Source organism: Mandrillus leucophaeus, unplaced genomic scaffold (genome assembly GCF_000951045.1).
Source record: "Mandrillus leucophaeus isolate KB7577 unplaced genomic scaffold, Mleu.le_1.0 Scaffold1429, whole genome shotgun sequence".
NCBI classification, from domain to species: domain Eukaryota; kingdom Metazoa; phylum Chordata; class Mammalia; order Primates; family Cercopithecidae; genus Mandrillus; species Mandrillus leucophaeus.
The window spans coordinates 261,303-267,455 of NW_012101398.1; positions in this window are offsets into that span (position 1 = coordinate 261,303).

Genomic DNA, 6,153 nt, shown 5'->3' on the forward strand with positions numbered 1-6,153 from the left:
CAATATAGACTGTCTAACATTTCTAGAGATATCTATGACTTTGAGTTGAAATATCTGAGGCCAATACTCCAAGCAATTTTAAACAAGTGGTGACAGAAATTACCAGGCACACATCAAGACTCAAGTATAAAGCTGCACAAGTTAAGGATGCCCAGTAAATGTTACTGAATTGACTGGGTGGTCCCTAAAGAGCTGAAAAATAAAAGATGTTATGAGAAACCCAACAACACCAAATATAAATTGCCTCAGGTTCTGAAATATTCAATAAAGCATTCTCACTGTGGCTCCTTCAGCTTAGCTGATTTGGACTTTGGCTGTGAAAACATTATCCCCAGTGTTTAAAAGGTTGGAAAATTCTGGGTCTTTGGCCCAACCTGGAATTAAATCCTGATACTATCTTAGAACCTCAAAATCTAGAATCTTCTATTGTCACTTTACACAGCTATTGAAACACATTAATAACCTTATATCATACTGATTTGATTCTAATTATTTGTGGTGCATTGTTTAAAAATTGTTGAAATGCATATATAGAAAATGTATTTTTTAAGTAAATATATAACTCTGAAAATTTTATCCTACATTCAACTCCAAATAAAGGTTTAAAAACAACTATGAGCAATATAAGTAAAAATACATTTAAAATATATTTAAGAGAAAGATAAGGAAAAAAGGAATGTTTCATGAAGGTTAGTATACAATCTATGCATCTTGAATATTTGCACACTCACCAAGTGTTTGACTCCAGGGTTTCTGGCAGCTAATGCAAAGAGAGGAACAGAACCAAGTTTGACGGTATTATATGGTAGACTGTGGAAGCTATAGCATTTCTGCCCCCTCATGTTTTCACATTCAATACTTTTCCATATCTGATGGGAACTGTCAGTCATGGTGAAAATGGAATTAAATATTGGGTCAGTAATTTGTAAATCGATTAATGCAGTTTATGAATTCAAAAGAATTACTGTCTTAAGTTTATAAATTTCCTATATCATTTCTTTTCCTGACCTCTGAAAATAAATGTGTTTTTTTGTTTTTGTTTTATTTTGTTTTTTTTGAGACAGAGTCTCGCTCTGTCGCCCAGGTTGGAGTGCAGTGGGACTATCTTGGCTCACTGCAAGCTCTGCCTCCTGGGTACACGCCATTCTGCCTCAGCCTCTCCATTAACTGGGACTACAGGCGCCTGCCACCATGCCTGGGTAATTTTTTTTTTTTTTTTTTTTGATTTTTAGTAGAGATGGGGTTTCACCATTTTAGCCAGGATGGTCTCGGTCTCCTGATCTCATGATCCACATGCCTTGGCCTCCCAAAGTACTGGGATTATAGGCATGAGCCAACACGCCTCACCTGAAAATAAATGTTTTATAAGTTAAAAACCTTAGCAAATATAAACAATCTAGCACTAACAGTGCCAACAGATATAATTTGTATTTCAGTTTCAATAATTTTATTAAAAAGAAAAAACATGTTTTTAACATTTTAGTCTAGGAAAGGGTTTGTCACCTAGACAAACCATTATGTGGGTTTATGTTTATAGTCCACAGCCTTCCTTTAATATTCCATCTGTGGAAAAATAGTTTTATGAATACCTGTATCAAGTCAATGCAAAAATAGCAAGCTATTCAAAAAATCCTGAAATGAATTTGACAGTCGGAACCTATGAGTTAAGATTAACAACAAAAAGTCAACAGCCAAAAGTTAGAGCAGGATATGCAGTGCTTCAAAAGGATTATTATTTTTTATTTTAATATGAATGACATAAAGCAGTTTCGTGTTACTTTAAAGTTTTTCTTTTTTTTTTCCCCCAATAGTAAAGAAACACTTTTCTGGTTTCTTTATTCCTTTTTTCTTTGCTTTTTTGTATGATAAAAAGGTACCTTTCTGATACCAGAAACCAGCAAAAGTTCACCTGATTGTACATTCCAAGTGTTTTAGAATTACTTGCAAGAAACTCCTGCAGCTCTGATGAAGTCTGCTTGACCTTTCACCTGATGTAGCCTTCTGAACAGCACAAGTCCTGCCCTTCTGGTGTTTCAAATAGCCTTGTCTCAGTAGGGTTGCAGACACCTGCCAAGCACCAAAACCGGCATATGAATGAGAGGGCATGACACGGTAAAGAGACAGATGGTTAAGCATTACTATTGTAAAGAGGAAAAATGTAATCAAGACCACATTGTTAAGAAATCACCAGTTTGGGGAATTAAGGACTTTAGAAAGAGGACATGGAGGGTTCAGAATTATATAACAAAACTATGAAAAGCTGGAATGTGACCATACTGCTCAGTCACTTGTGTTTTCCAGTAGTTAAACTCTGAAGAATGAACAAATCCCAGATGTATCAGTGCTCGTTTCTATCATTCTTTGAAACAAAAACTCTGTTACTGTTGATGATGATAATATTAAGAACAGATTGGAAGCAAACTTGGCATTCTATCAATACCAGGTAAATTGTGTATCACTGTGTAATTACATAATCACCAAGTTGACACTATCCCCACTCTTTCCTCTACTATATAGTTATCAGAGAGAATAGAAAGCAATATTGAAATCAGTACCAGAATCGCAACAGAGAAATCATGACACTATCCTGAAAACTGTTTTGTAGTTTGCATCTATAATACCAAGATACTGCTAGTAGACTAGGGCACTGATAATAATAATTAGTTTGGGACTGTCATTGGATTGCAAAACAGACTTTTTTTTTTTTTTTTTTTTTTTTTACAGTTTGGAACTATCATTGGATTGCAAAACAGTTTTATTTTTTTCTTGAGACAGTCTCACTCTTTTGCCCAGGAGGAAGTACAGTGATGCAATTTCGGCTCACTGCAATCCCTGCCTCCTGGGTTCAAGCGATCCTCCCACTTCAGCCTCCCGAGTAGCTGGGACTGCAGGCACAGGCCACCACACTTGGCTAATTTTCATATTTTTAGTAGAGATGGGGTTTTGCCATGTTGGTCAAGCTGGTCTCAAACTCCTGGCCTCAAGTGATTTGCCTACCTCAGCCTCCGAAGTGCTGAGATTACAGGTGTGAGCCACTGTGCCAGTCCAAAACATGTTTGAAATTTTAACTTTAAGAATCTTCTTTAATTGAATAGAAGGAACAGGATCATTTAGCACACCTAAGCAACTAAGCTGATTTGTTTTACCTCACCTTGCTATACCACTCAATAACAACAGAAAATAGCAGCTTGCCCAAATATTGAGTTTTGATTTCCAAACCAAATAATTTAAAAGAATCTGCATTGTGCCTGCTACTCACCCCCACCGAGTATGACACAAAATATTTCACTGAACTTTGATTTCAAACATGCCTCTCTAAAGTGAGCATCCTGCTCTTCAGCAGACACAGACAGCATACTATTAGCAAGGTGATAGTTACAGGCTGAGACGTGGTTAGCAGATCAATGAGGGCAGTCAAAACAATACAAAAATTACAGGGCAGAATGAAGGGAAAGGGACTGTGTAAGCCAACCATCTGCCCTCTAAAGAAGGAAGGCATGATTACAGGATATAAAGATCTTAGAGGTAAAAGCGTAACGTGAAAAAAGGAAATTGGTATGACAGTGACAAATAGCCTAAATTTCCTTTTCAAGGAGGAATAGTTGAGCCAAACTAATAAAATTTTTGAGAAGTTCTGAAAGTAAAAGTTGAAACCAATGCTGAAAAATGTCTCCATATTGAGCCAATGAATATTTAACATTCCTATATCTGAAACCAAGTCATCTTTCATCAAAATTCTCCTCTCCCTCAGCCCTTTTCTCTTACTTTTCAAGGCATCCCATTCTCCTGGTTATCCTGAATTAAGATGCTGGTGATATTTTAACATCTTTACCTTTATCATCATATTCAGGCAGCAAGTTCAGTCACTTTTTTGTCCTAAATGTTGCCTAAATTCTCCTGTCTTCTATTCTCAATGGCCACTACTGTAATTCAGGCTCTTTCTTCCTCTAACTTGCACTCTGAAACTGTTCTCAACTCTAAGCTCTTCCTTCTTCCACCCACCTTATGGCCTGCTGGCCTGCTACTGTAGCAGGCCCAATACAAAACTATAATTTTGTCATTTTTGTGAACAGAAACACTCAGGGATTCCTGACTATACCAAGTAGCTTGAGAATACCCACTCTTTGAATTCAAGGTTCTCCTTTGACTCAGCATGCTCCATCTTCCAACTTTATCTTTCACTGAATCTCACTGCACCCACAATTTCATAGCTTTTCCCAAAGACTCCCAGTTTTTCTTTCTTTAGTCTTTTGTTTTAGCAGTTCCTCCATATGTACACCCAAATTTCAAAATTCAGCAAAACCACTACTCATAAAGTTTCTATGACCCTAGGAGAGAGAAAAAAATTTCTTCAGAAACACTTCATCACTTTGTTTCTAAATACCTGGTACCATTCTAATTTGTTTTAAAATCATTTATGTATTTGTCACAGCTCCCCCGTTGGACTTTATGTCATTTAGGGCAAGAACCCAGCCTATTCACCTACTGTGTGCTACATATATGATGTGTGCATAATGGCTTTTGATGAATAAAGTGATAAATGAAAAATTTCAGAGTTAACATTTTAAAGAAGTTGTCACTCTTGCCAAAACAGGAGAAAAAAATCAAATGCCATTTATTTCTAAATAAAGTGAGTAGTATTTACTTCATCTATTTGGAGAACAACATCATTCCAACCGTCATCATGGTGAGCGTAGCTGTTTTATGACATTACCAAACTTTGCATCCAAGAAAAATGTCTACAGATTGAAACAAGATAATATACTATGTTAATAGTGGTTATATCTAAATTATAGTATTTGGAATAATTTTAATATTTTTCATATATTTCTGTACTTCGTTATTGCATTTATAACCAGAAGAACATTATTAGTAATAAAAATATTTTAACAATGGATTATCTTTGAATCAAATATTTTAAACTTACAAATTTTGACCTGGGTAGTGTTGAATCCTGAGGATTCAAAAAATACCCTTCAAAGGTTGAATGTGATATGGTTTCTATTTTGGAAACATTACTCTAAAGATAATTTTAAAATATAGTGAAGGAAGTGAAAACTTGATGGTAAGAGGCCAAAAAAGAGGCTGTTGTTACTGTTGATGTAAATGATACGGGCTTGAACTAAGATTAAAGCAGTGGTAAGTGAAATGAGAAGACAGAGAAGAGAGAAAAGTTCAAATCGTAATTAATGAGGTTTGGTTGCCAATTCAGTTAATCTGAGGGAGTAGGAAGACTTCTCAATATATGAGGGCTGTTCATAACCTGATAAATAAGCTTTTGCTTTCATGCTAAGAGGTGAGAGTTAATGACCAAGAAGTTAGTTGACATGTGGTTCTAACAGAAGCACTAAAGGGGAAGAAAACCACAGGGAAAAGAAACCTAATACATGAGATCATAGCTTTTGGGACTTTTGGTCAGTGTGAGTCATATAGTCAGAAGAGATAACAGGGTTTCCTATCGAAATTGTTTAAGGGAGGAGAGATGCTGCCAAGACTGGCTCTACTGGAAAGATGGTGACAAATTTCTCTGAGAAGAACAAGTAGCTAGTCCCTGAAGGGAAACATGTGACTCTAGAAAGCGAGTCGCGGAGGGGAGCAGATTGTAACTTAGGGTGAATGTCTGTGGGGTTTGGTAGTAATGGGGAATCAATTGGTTCAATTTATCACCGATATCAATAATAGCAAGAAGTCCACCTTTTTAAATTTTCTTTATTTCCATAGGTTATTGGTGAACAGGTGGTGGTTGGTTACATAAGTAAGTTATTTAGTGGTAATTTGTGAGATTTTGGTGCACACATCACCTGAGCAGTACACACTGCACTCAGTTTATAGTCTTTTGTCCCTCACTCCCTTCCCACCCTTTCCTCTTGAGTCCCCAAAGTCCGTTGTGTCATTCTTATGCCTTTGCATTCTCACAGCTTAGCTCCCACTTAAAACATATGAAGTTTGTTTTTCTATTCCTGAGTTACTTCACTTATATAAATCTCCAATCTTATCCAGGTTGCTGTGAATGCCATTAATTCATTCATTTGTATGACTGCATAGTATTCCATTGTATATGTATATCACAGTTTCTTTACTTGTTGATTGATGGACATTTGGGTTGGTTCTACATTTTTGTAATTGCTAGTTGTGCTGCTATACGCATGCATG